The following is a 12,957-nucleotide window of genomic DNA, read 5'->3' as shown; positions in this document are numbered from 1 at the left end:
CAATCTACGCGGTGACAGATTAGGCAGTATAATCACATATGTTAACTTCAGTGCCCACACTGTATTTATTTATGGTTATTTGTTAAATCAAGTACTGTTAGACATGAAATAGGAAGTGTTTAACATAAATGTTATGGCTACTCACCATTGTAGCTCGCTCCTGGTCAATGATATGAGCCTCTTCTTGCAGTGGAAAACTTGCAGCCAACAAACACCGTGGAACCTAAAGGAATGAAATTAAACATTAACATTTCGCCCGGACCAACATTCACACGTACAACGCAACGCGGCTACACTTCTGCTATTACAAACGTAAATCTCCTTAAACACAACGAGTGTTACTTACCGTGTACGCTCTAGGCAAAATTGGATGTGATGCAATTCCAAATCTATCTGAAACGGCAGTTAAAAGTAGAGTTACATCAAGTTTTCTTTTTTAATCAACACAATCATTTACAACCGTTGACCAGAAAGAATCGTCGAAATTCGACGTCCCCCACAAACGCCACGCTCACTCGCTTTTCAGGGCAACAAAAGTACTTCTTTTTAAAAACGATGAGTTGTACTTACCGTGTACGCTCTGGACGGTCCAGTTGCAAGCAGAAAATAAAAATATTTCTCTTGTTAGTCGTATGTTACCATCCGCTGTGTCTTTGTCAACATCGCCGCCATTTTCCTACTTCCTGCTGCGAGCCACGCCCACGGATTTAAATTTGGGCGGAAGCTCTTTCCATTGGCGTCGTTTTCGCGTATAGCAAATCCGATTGGTTGGGAAGGGGGCACGGTTATGCAGCCGAGGAGTCCTGTGATCGGTGGGATGTAAAGTAGGCGTCGACGTCACGTCCGCGTCACGTGACCACGACGTGGCAGACGTCAAATAGCAACCGCTGTTTTGTTTAGTAGACTTACAGTTGTTATGCATTGACATAATGGCGCACACACCAAATAGATTTAAATAAATTAAATAATTCTTCTGCCCACTCTCTTTTAAACAAGTTAACTCTCCCCGCGGATTTGAATTCCGGCGAAAGTTACGCCCATCGACGTCACGTATGTCACGTGACCACGACGTGGCAGATGTCATATAGCAACCGCTGTTTTGTTTAGTAGATTTACAGTTGTTATGCATTGGCATAATGGTTTGCACTCAAAATAGATTTAAATAAATTAAATATTTCTTCTGCCTACTCCCTTTTAAACAAGTTAACTCTGCCCACGTCCATTGACGTCTTGTCTGCGTCACGTGACCACGACGTAGCGACGTCATATAGTAACCGCTGTTTTGACCAGTAGACTTAGTTATTATGCGTTGACATAATGGCGCACTGGTTAGCATGGCCACCTCTTAAGCATGATGATGCGGGTTCGACGCCTGATCAATGTTAGCATGGAGTGAGCTGAAGTGCATGGCGCTGAAGATTTGAATCTTTGAAATGCGCTGAGGTCTGACATATCAGGCAGAATGGTTTGCCATCACGTTCAACAAAAAATAGAAACTTTCCCACTCTGATTAAAACGTCCTGTGTTCATCTACGTATTTTCGTTTTGCTGTGCATCTTTTCCCTGCCATTTCGAGAGCCCAATTGACACTCATAGTTTAAAGAAATGTGTTTGCCCATCCTACTTTGTGGAATTTGACCACATGCGCTTTTGACCAAAATACCAAATTGAACTCAAGTGAAGCCAACACGCACAACCCCCCCCCCCCCCCCCCCCCCCACACACACACACACACACAAATGTTGATATGAACATAAAAGAGCCGCATGCGGTTCGGGAGTTGCGGCTTGGCCAAACCTGTACTATACAACTTTATTTGTATAAAATTTTCACAACAGCTGTCACACAAACAAAGCGGGAAAAACCGAAGACGTGCGTGTTCCGCCCACGCTGGATTTATTTGCAGCTTTGAAAAGACACCGTATTGCCGCAGATGTGGCAAAGAGTACTTTTGGGCATCTGAGACGGAAGGATGTCCAAAGCATCACGTCACCTGCTCTGGTAGGCATGGTGGTGGGACGTTGAGGTCAACCGCTTTGGGGTTGGCTGACTCTTTGATCGCAGGATGCCACACACTTGAAGACAGAAGCAGAAAAGCAGAGCTAAATGCAAAATGTACTCACCGGTGACTCCAATTTTTTTCCCCCCTGAAGAAACAGCTGGACGGGTGGCCCCGGCTGGCCAGTGGGACTCTTGTTATTCTGACCCTTTTTAGTGCGCGTTTGGGGCAACAACCGTTTTTTGTGGCGCTCTCTTCTGGTTCAAAAGTGCCCTGCATGTGAATTTGCTTTTCCTGCCTTCTGATTGGATGAGCGCCGGTGTGACGCGGTGCCTCTGTCACCGTGGCGGGGGGTATACGTTGGCATCGGAGCGTCTGCCAACGTCTGAGACCGACTGGCAGTGTATCGGAGGTGTCGAGTGCGGTGCCGCTGGAGCTCACTCACCAGCTGGTGTTAGGGCCACAGAATGAAGGCCAAGGAGAAGAATAGAAAGAGAAACAGAAACTTCTCCTCCAATTGTTTGATTTGTCTCTTCTGAGCTTCGATGAATTCTTTCAGCTCTTTGTTCCTCTAGGACGGACAAATGGAAAGTGGCATTCAAAAGCCAGTAAGCGTGCAAGTAAGTGCCGGGCTGGCTTTGGGCCCTTACCTGTTGCGCGCTGTGCAGCAGATCCATTCTCTCTTGGAGGATGCAAGCGTCGCGCTCCCTCAACTCGCACATCAGGGCTCGCTTCCATTGGTCCACGGCGCTCCTAAGCTCTTCTCTCTGATCCGCCGTCAGCACGTCATTCACGCCAGCGTGGCTGGCTTTTTCGCCGTCCGTGGCGGGGCAGTCCCGCTGCGGTAGCGCCTCGTACAACATGGCCTCCAGCTCCAGGATCCTCTGGGCCGCAATCCTCGTCCATCAGTGGTCCGGCGGGAGATTTGAGGGCGGCTTACCTTATGAGCCTGGTCCATGGAACACTTCCTGAAGTCCAACTCTTCATCCAGGTAGCCCTTCTGCTTGCAGAACATATCCTAGCACAGCTCAAGGTCAGAATTGTTGGGGCACATTGCCGGAGTTCCCCTTGGCTGATGTCGCGTGTCTGTCTACCTTCTCACTTTCAATGTCCAACATCTTCTGTTGAAGTGCTGACTTGGTCACTTTGATGTATTCTAACCACTGAGGAAAGGCTGCTGTCACATAAGCAGAATGCGAGAGCGTGCGTGGACGTGCGCGTTACCTTCTCGGCTAGGGTGAGAAGGGTCCTGGCGTGAATCACGACCACCTGCTCCTCGTTGGTGAGATTCTGCAAGAGCCCAAAGGCACAGCGTCAACAAGCTTCTTTCAGCGCAAAGCCTTCCAAAAGTCACATTTGAGCCGCCGAGTCTCGTGGAGTGCGAACATAAGGAGTTCGACATACACTTACGGCGTTATAGCCCAGGATGTCCAGCTTCTTCATCAGATCACTGATGACGATGTCCGGGGGAAAGGCGCAAGGAGCAATGTAAGGTGTTCTGGGACCTCGGGTTAAGGTTAGGGTTGCGAGGGACGCCTTACGTACGCTCACGCCCTCGGCCTCGCAGTAGATCTGCAAAGGGCTAAGGCCGTCTGGGAAACGGACTTGCAGAAACTTCAAGACGGGGGAGCGCCACTCCCTCTCCTGAAAGGCAGAGGCATGCATCCGTCCGTCCGTCCGTCCGTCCGTCACATCTCTGGCCTCAACACGCTTGTGCGAGTCTTCCCACCTCCAGCTCCAGGATGCGGAACTCAAGCAGTTCGTTTTGGTCTCGGATATCCTGGATGTGCTCTTTCAGACGCGCTTCTTCCGCCTCCATCCGCCTGACCTGAAAAGACAGTCAGACCTCATCTGCGGGGCTTCCCGACAGGTGTGACGCCAAGCGACTCCGCCCAGCGCCTTTCTTTCCGTCACCTTTTCGGCCAACTGCTGATTGCTCTGACGCAGCAGCTGCTTCTCCTCCACCCACTTGACATTCTAGAAGAGACAAACGCGTGGACAGCTTTGGAATGTTGTGTCATTTTCATCCACAAATTCTTTGGTTGACTGGAAAATGACATTTGCTTTTCTCCGCATTTTCCCAGCCACGTTCGGGGGGGGGGGGGGGGGGGGGGGGGGGTTGGTCCAGTAATGCCAGACGGATGAGTGACTGAAGAATGTAGCTATTTTGTCTGAGAAAAAGGTGTGCTCATTGATGAGCTTACCTGTCCTTGTTGCTTCAGCGCTGACTCCAGATCTGCTACTCTGCTTTGATAGTGACCCATTTCTACCATCAGCTTTTCTCTGGTCTGAAAGGAGGAGGAGGGAGGCTCCTCCTCCTCCTTTCAGACCAGAGAACACCCGAGGCTGGGTGAGAACGGGGAGGCTGCGACCCGGCCGGGGGTTGCGGGAAGGGGCGCCACCTTGATCTCCTTCTCGGCGTCGTAGTCCCCTTTCGCTGGTCTGGGCTAGCAGAGCGTAGGCTCGTTGCAGCGCTTGATATTCTTGCGTCAGCTGGCGGTAGCGAAGCTCCGCCTCTTCATGCACACACCAATGCAACACAGCACTAGTACCAGAATCAGTCAGACCGGCGACAAAGCACCCGCGACGCAAAGACGAGTCCGATTCCAGGCTGAAGAGGAATGTTTGGTGCCAATACGCTGGCAGAAATGGCGGGCTACCTCTTCGGGTTCCGTGTCGGGGGTTCTGTCGGTGTGAAAAGACAAGGACGATCCGTCCGAGTCCACCAACACGTCTTCGTCGTAGCCGTAAAATGTTTCGATGACCTGCGGGCGCGGAAGCAAACATCTCTCTGAACAAACTGAAGCGACACCTCACGATGAATCGACGAGAGGAACGATAGCGAGAAAAAGGCCATTTCATCTTGCGCAACACCAAGCAGCCGCAAACAAACAGACTCACCTTGCAGGACCTCACGCTTTGTTCCTCCTCAGAGATTCTCGACGTCGGTATCGTAGCAGCAAATCTCTCTCCTGTCGACACAAATAATCCGCCTTTGAGATTCTTTGGATGCAAAGGGAACGAACGGCTCCGGCGCAGAAACAAACGCGACTCACAATGACATTTCTGACATGAGCTCCTGTCTCCAGAGCCTGAAAAACACGTCACCGGCGATGATTGGAGGGACGCTCGTCTTTTCCAAAAGTGACAACTACAGGGTGTGTCAGGGTTTTCCAGATTATCTTTATCGTATCATTGTGTTGCTTTGACTTTGACTGCGACCTGTAATAAATAATATTATTTATCCCTTATTTATCCCTATCGCTTATCCCTTCCTACACAAAGTCGTAAAACACCCCTTGCTATGTTTTGACTAGAGGTCAAGGGCTTCCTCTATTCAATCCACTCTTACACCCACCCTGTTTCTCTTAATTAAAATGCTCGTGCAGGAGCCGAGAGTCAGACTTCATTCGTACAACGGATGGACTCTCCACCTGCAGGTGTCCAAAAGAACTTACTTGTCTCCCGTGTGGTTCTTGCAAAATAAGTTGGAGCGAGCGCAACTCTAACAGGGTGCATTTTGCCACTAGCTGCCTACGGACAATGACGTCGCGCTCGCGGCTCATGGTTGACGGGCTGAGCAGCCGGGCAAGTCCGTCGTTTTCAGCGCACAGCGAGTGGCAAAGGCGCTGACAAAACGGGAGCTTTGAGCTGCTGAAAACGGCAAAACAAGTCTAAAGCGTGTTCAAACGCGTGCGCACAATGCTCCTGCTTGAAAGGTCGGAATTTAAGGGGCCAATTTTTTGGATGGCGGCCGCCGGCCAAGCTTTGGACGGAAAAGGTTTCCTGGCGACAGCGAGCGAGCGCGGCGCTGCCGTACGTGCACCGAGTCGCCTGCCTGAAGACCTTGGACAAGTCGTCGATGATGTGCCGCTGCTCCACAACTTGAAGGAACTCCATTTCACCGTCCTGCTGGCCGCAACCGCGGTCCAGGTCATTGAGCGAACTAGGCCTTCTCTGTGGAACACAAATGCAGTGGACTCTGTTGGCACGCCGCCGTTGTCCGCGTCGACTTACCAAGCTTGCCATCTCCTCGTTCTCCTGGGTGACAAAGCGCACTTTGTTTTCAAGGCGACACAGCACCAGCGAGAGTTCTTCATTCTTCCTGCTCAGGCGTTTGTTTTTGTACAGGAGTGGCAGAAATTGGCTTTCTGTTTCTCTCAGTCGCTTTAGCTGCAAGCATGAAGTGCGGGATGTGAAAGACGCACAACACGCGGGCCAGAACGTATCCATTCCTTTTGCATCGGTTTGAACGGAATCGTGGCTTTGGCTCCCAATAAAAGACATCTACCAGGCAACCGACTCGCCGCGCCGCTCAACTAATAAGCAAGCGCAATGGGTGCCTCGCTGGATGGCGCGCATCAAACGTAGCGCAAACCTTCAAGCGTGCCGTCAATAAATTACCAGTTCATTGCGCTCTTCAGAAAGCAGGGCGTTTCGATCCTCCAGTTTCCTGATGACTGCGCTGAGCTCAGCGATTTTCAGATGAAACCGTCGCGTGTCCCGATCCTCCTGAGACTGAAAACGCCCCGCAACACACACACACAAGCACTCGTTCAAAGTTCAAAACTGTTTTTGTGCTACCTTCCTCCAGCAACGAACTAAGTCATGCGTACTGCAAGTGTGTGATGAGGTGGCTTACGCAATGAAGAGGATTGCTAGTAGCGGCGTTGACCCCACTTCCAGGGTAGTTTAGGCCCGCCCTTTGGGAATCCCTCAGGGCAGCGATCTGCTGCTCGGCAGCCTGAGTCTGCAGCTGAAGGCGGTGGACGTGGCCGGCCCCAGGGCTTCATCCAAAACACTAACCGCTCTGTCTTTCAGCTTGATCTCATCCGTCTGGATGTACAAACGGGGAGCGCTCAGGCAGGCGGGCAAACTCATTTGCCAGAATTGTGACAAAAACAAAGAGAGCAACCGGCCAATTTTTTTCTGGAATCGACTAGAACACCTTTGCTGTGACAAAAGCGAAGCGAGCAACCGGACATTTTCTTCTTGTGAAATAGAATAGAATAGAATGCCTTAGGTGTCATTGCACTGCAGGTATACAACGAAATTGGGAACATAGCCACGCACCGCGCATCTGATCAGTCCTACCAGTCGGCGGATCTCCCTCTCGCAGTCTCTCTTGGTTCGGCTCAGCTCCTCCCGATGCTGGTGATGAGCCGATCGGAGCTCGGCCGCTCGGGACTGCCAGGCCTGCTGGGCCGCTGCCAGGGCTTCTTCCGCGCTCCTGGTGGAGGCGACACCGCTCGGTCTCCCGACACCGCCGCGTCTCCTCCACCTCCGCCAGCAAAGCGCCCCCCCTCCTCACCTGAGCAGACATTGCGCCACACCGGGCCGTTGAGACCGCAACGGAGCGCCGCGACGCTTACTGGGGACAAGCTACACAATACGGTAGCGGCCGCATCGAAGCCCGACGTGGCGTGCGGATAGTCAGACACGGATAGAGCGGATCACCTTGTCCATGGAGCCGTCCCTCAGGCTGAGGACCAAGGCATTCAGTCGCTGGATCTCTCCATCTTTGATTTTGATCACTCTCATCAGCTCCATTTCATGCTGCCGCAGTAATGTCTCCCTGGTAATGGCTAACTCTTTCTGCTTCTCCTCATGGAGTTTGCTTTTGAGTTCCGTCATGGCGGCGGTGGCACGGTGGTGCTCCGCCCGCAGGTCCTGACTTCTCTCTCTCTCCAGACAGCTGACCTGACATGACTTAGACTTAGACAAACTTTATTGTCATCTTGTCTGCACATGGTGCATACAAAACGAAATTCCGTTGCATACGTCTTACAACAAAGTAGTGATATTGCAGTTGAATAGAAGTAACATATCCTATGAAAATATATATATATACATATATACTATATATATATATATATATATATATATTAAAAATAAGTATAAAGTGCAGCAGTGATAATTATGCAATAGTGCAAGTAGGCAAAACAGTATTCAAGAGTGTGCAGAGGAATGCTAAACCATGTATTAAACTTCTATTTAAAGGGTTTATACAAGTTCAGTAAAGTTGGTAGTGCGAGATAGTGCAAGATAGAGGTCCGTAGTGTCATAAAGTACAGTTCTGTGAATGTGTGATGCAGAGTTCAGTTTAGAGCTCAACAGTTCTAGTGTTCAACAGTCTGATGACAGCAGGGAAAAAGCTGTTGCAGAACCTGGTGGACCTGCAGCGGATGCTGCAAACCTCTTCCCAGAGGGCAGCAGGGAGAACAGTCCATGGTGGGGGTGTGATGGGTCATTGATGATGTTACGGGCACGGGACATGCAGCGCTGAGATGAAATGTCCTGAATGGAGGGAAGAGGAGCCCCTATGATCCTCTCTGCTGTCCTCACCACTCTCCTCACGTTCTTCCAATCGGAGGCGGTGCAGCCTCCACACCACACAGAGAGACAGCTTGTCAGAATGCTCTCTATGGTGCTCCTGTAGAACGTCCTCATGATGGGTGGGGGCAGGTGGGCTCTCCTCATCCTCCGCAGGAAGTACAAGCGCTTCTGTGCCCTCTTGACCAGTGCCGTAGTGTTCATAGTCCAGGTGAGGTCTTCTGTGATGTGGACCCCCAGGAATTTGGTGGTGCTGACCACCTCCACAGCTGAGCTGTTGATGATCAGTGGAGCGTGGTGAGGCTGTTTTTTCCTGAAGTCGACGATGATCTCCTTCATCTTCTCCTCATTCAGGATCAGGCTGTTTTCTCTGCACCAGCCCACCAGCTGCTCCACCTCCTCTCTGTAGTCCAGGTCGTTGTTGTCTCTGATGAGCCCCACCACCGTTGTGTCGTCTGCTGACTTCACGATGTGATTGGTGGTGAACCTGAGGACGCAGTCGTGTGTCATCAGGGTGCACAGCAGGGGGCTCAGGACGCAGCCCTGAAGGGAGCCTGTGCTGAGGGTGATGACATCAGAGGTGTTCTGTCCGACCCGGACTGACTGAGGTCTGTTGGTGAGGAAGTCTAGCAGCCAGTTGCGAAGGGGTGTGTTGAAGCCCAGGTGTTCCAATTTTCCTACCAGATGCTGTGGGATGATGGTGTTAAACGCTGAGCTGAAGTCCAGGAACAGCCTCCGCACATGGGTGTTCTTCTCCTCCAGGTGAGCCAGGCTCAGGTGAAGAACGGAGGAGATGGCGTCCTGAGTGGAGCGGTTTTGCCGGTCGGCAAACTGGAACGGGTCAAATAATAGGGGGAGTCTGGAAACGATGTGACCTTTAAGCAGCCTTTCGAAGCACTTCATCATAACCGGAGTCAGTGCAACAGGCCGGTAATCATTAAATGAGGTGATTTGAGGTTTCTTCGGCACCGGAATGATGGAGGCAGTCTTAAAGCACGCCGGCACTGTGGCTTGGCCCAGCGAGGTGTTAAAAATGTCTGTGATGACCCCAGCCAGATGACTTGCACATTCCCTGAACACACGCCCAGGAATGTTGTCGGGGCCAGGGGCCTTACAGGGGTTGACTCTCCTCAGGGTCTTCAACACATCGGCGGAGTCAAGGCAGAGTACCTCCTCTTCCTGATGGGGGACAGTTTTAACTGCTGGAGTGCCGTTTAGTGCCTCGAACCTCCCAAAGAAGTTATTTAGACCATTTAGAAAGTCAGCATCAACTACACCCACCGGGGGGGGGGAGGGTGAGTTGTAGTCTGTAATCGCCCGTATGCCTTGCCACATACTCCTGATGTTTTTGACGTCGTGGAAACGATCCTGAAATTTTCGACTGCGGTCTCGCTTCGCTATCCTGATGGCACGGTTCAAGTTGGCTCTCGCTGTCCTCAGTGTCTCCTTGTCGCCAGACTTGAAGGCAGAGTTCCGCGCTCGTAGCGTTTGACGTACCTCCTCAGTCATCCAGGGTCGTTGGTTGCCCCGGGTGATGATATTCTTAGTGGTGCTGACGTCCTCGGTGCATTTGTTGATGTAGGCTGACACAGTCATGGCACACGCATGTCTAATCTACATCGGGAAAACTGGGAGGGAGGGAGGGAGGCAGGCAGGGAGGCAGGCAGGGAGGCAGGCAGGGAGGCAGGCAGTGTCTGTCTGTTGAGGTTTTCACCTTGTTCTTCTCCTGCTGAAGTTCTAACTGGACGTCCATCAGTTTGGTTCTCAGCTCGTCATTGGCGGCCTGAAGGGCGTCCGTTCGCTCCGCCTTGGCCCGCCCTGCCGGAGCTCGTTTGGACATCTCTTACTCGAGTCTCGCCCGGTCGTCAGTCAGAGATCACAACATTTGTACCTGGAGAGCACAAACGCAGCGCTGTTTTCCACTGGCTTCGAACTCAACTTCAATCGGTACCGTAACTTACAACATCATAAACATAGAACTAGCTTGACTTATTCATTGAATAAATGCATTTGGTTCTTCAAAACTGCATCACGCAACATAGCGTGACCGAGACGGCCGTTATCCACCTGCGTGAAGTTATTTGGTGAAATGAATGAGATGTTTAAGACACCATCGTTCTGTCTCTATGTAGATGAAGGTAAATAATCGATTGCTGAAGGTCCAAAGGTGTTGTGATAAACAAATAAACATATTAGTGATTAGTGACATATTTGTGATAAACATATTAGGCAGGATAATCACATATGTTAACGTGACTGCCCACACTGTATTTATTTATGGTTATTTGTTAAATCGAGTACTGTTAGACATGAAATAGGAAGTGTTTAACATAAATGGAAGACGAAAGGGGTACTCACCATTGTAGCTCCTGCTGGTCAATGATACGAGCCTCTTCTTGCAGTGGAAAACATACAGCCAACAAACACCGTGGAACCTAAAGGAATGAAATTAAACATTAACATTTAGCCTCAACCAACATTCACAGATACAACGCAACGCAAACTACACAAACGTAAATCTTTTTAAACACAATGAGTTGTACTTACCGTGTACGCTCTAGACGGTCCACTTGCAAGCGGAAAATAAAGATATTTCTGTTGATAATCGTCGTGTTTGTATCCGGTGTCTCGCTCAAGGCCATTGCGCCCACAGATTTGAATTTTGGCGAGAGTTCAGCCTATTGACGTCATTTCCGCGGTGTAATACCCGCATATCTGAAACGGCAAAGTTAAGAGTAGAGTTAAATAAAGTTTTTAGTCAACGCAATAATTTACAACCGTTGACCAGTCGAAATAATCGTCGAAATTTGGCGTCTGTGGCTGGAAGCAGACGCCGAGTTCGACATTCCTCCCAAACGCCACACTCCCTTGCTTTTCAGGGCTAAAAAAAAACAGTTGTAATTACCTTGTACGCTCTAGACGGTCAAGTTGCAAGCTGAAAACAAAAATATTTGCCTTGTTAGTCATCGTGTTACTAACAGCTGTGTCTTGTTTGCCAGAACTGCCGCTTTCCTACTTCCTGTTGCAAGCCACGCCCACGGATTATAATTTTGCCGTGAGTTCCGCCTATTGACGTCATGTCCGCGTCACATGACTGCGACGTAATATTATCTAAAACTGTTTGTGCGGTATTGTGTTGTTCTGTGCGGTATTGTGTTATTCTGTGCGGCGTCGTGTTGTTCTGTGCGGCGTCGTGTTGTTCAGTGCGACGTCGTGTTGTTCAGTGCGGCATGGTGTTGTTCAGTGCGGCATGGTGTTGTTCAGTGCGGCATGGTGTTGTTCAGTGCGGCATAATGTTGTTCAGTGCGGCATAATGTTGTTCAGTGCGGCATGGTGTTGTTCAGTGCGGCATGGTGTTGTTCAGTGCGGCATGGTGTTGTTCAGTGCGGCATAATGTTGTTCAGTGCGCCATAATGTTGTTCAGTGCGGCATGGTGTTGTTCAGTGCGGGATGGTGTTGTTCAGTGCAGGATGGTGTTGTTCAGTGCGGCACGGTGTTGTTCAATGCGGCATGGTGTTGTTCAGTGCGGGATGGTGTTGTTCAGTGCGGCATGGTGTTGTTCAGTGCGGCATAATGTTGTTCAGTGCGGCATGGTGTTGTTCAGTGCGGCATGGTGTTGTTCAGTGCGGCATGGTGTTGTTCAGTGCGGCATGGTGTTGTTCAGTGCGGAATGGTGTTGTTCAGTGCGGCATGGTGTTGTTCAGTCCGGGATGGTGTTGTTCAATGCGGGATCGTGTTGTTCAGTGCGGGGTGGTGTTGTTCAGTGCGGGATGGTGTTGTTCAGTGCGGCATGGTGTTGTTCAATGCGGCATGGTGTTGTTCAGTGCGGGATGGTGTTGTTCATTGCGGCATGGTGTTGTTCAGTGCGGCATGGTGTTGTTCAGTGCGGCATGGTGTTGTTCAGTGCGGCATGGTGTTGTTCAGTGCGGCATAATGTTGTTCAGTGCGGCATGGTGTTGTTCAGTGTGGAAAGGTGTTGTTCAGTGCAGGATGGTGTTGTTCAGTGCGGCATGGTGTTGTTCAATGCAGGATCGTGTTGTTCAGTGCAGCATAATGTTGTTCAGTGCAGCATGGTGTTGTTCAGTGCGGCATGGTGTTGTTCAATGCGGCATGGTGTTGTTCACTGCGGGATGGTGTTGTTCAATGCGGGATCGTGTTGTTCAGTGCGGCATAATGTTGTTCAGTGCAGCATGGTGTTGTTCAGTGCGGCATGGTGTTGTTCAGTGCGACATAATGTTGTTTAGTGCGGCATAATGTTGTTCAGTGCGGCATAATGTTGTTCAGTGCGGCATAATGTTGTTCAGTGCGGCATGGTGTTGTTCAGTGCGGCATGGTGTTGTTCAGTGCAGGATGGTGTTGTTCAGTGCGGCATGGTGTTGTTCAATGCGGCATGGTGTTGTTCAGTGCGGGATGGTGTTGTTCAGTGCAGGATGGTGTTGTTCAGTGCAGGATGGTGTTGTTCAGTGCGGAATGGTGTTGTTCAGTGCGGAATGGTGTTGTTCAGTGCGGCATGGTGTTGTTCAGTGCGGCATGGTGTTGTTCAGTGCAGGATGGTGTTGTTCGATGCGGGATCGTGTTGTTCAGTGCGGCATGGTGTTGTTCAGTGCGGCATGGTGTTGTTCAGT

The 12,957-nt window shown here is 50.5% G+C and overlaps 1 long non-coding RNA gene across 1 annotated transcript; it reads right to left on the bottom strand.

Annotated features, from left to right (window-relative positions):
* Positions 1-3,415: 3,415 nt before the first annotated feature.
* LOC148378596 (uncharacterized) lies at positions 3,416-4,069 on the bottom strand. Its single transcript, XR_015855766.1, has 3 exons — positions 3,914-4,069; positions 3,729-3,827; positions 3,416-3,643 (listed from the first exon to the last, which is right to left on the bottom strand). It is a non-coding gene; the product is annotated as an uncharacterized LOC148378596 (long non-coding RNA).
* Positions 4,070-12,957: the final 8,888 nt, after the last annotated feature.

This window comes from Syngnathus floridae, unplaced genomic scaffold (genome assembly GCF_059516105.1).
Source record: "Syngnathus floridae isolate MCC-2025c unplaced genomic scaffold, RoL_Sflo_1.0 HiC_scaffold_33, whole genome shotgun sequence".
NCBI lineage: Eukaryota > Metazoa > Chordata > Actinopteri > Syngnathiformes > Syngnathidae > Syngnathus > Syngnathus floridae.
This window is presented reverse-complemented; position numbering and strand designations above follow the sequence as displayed.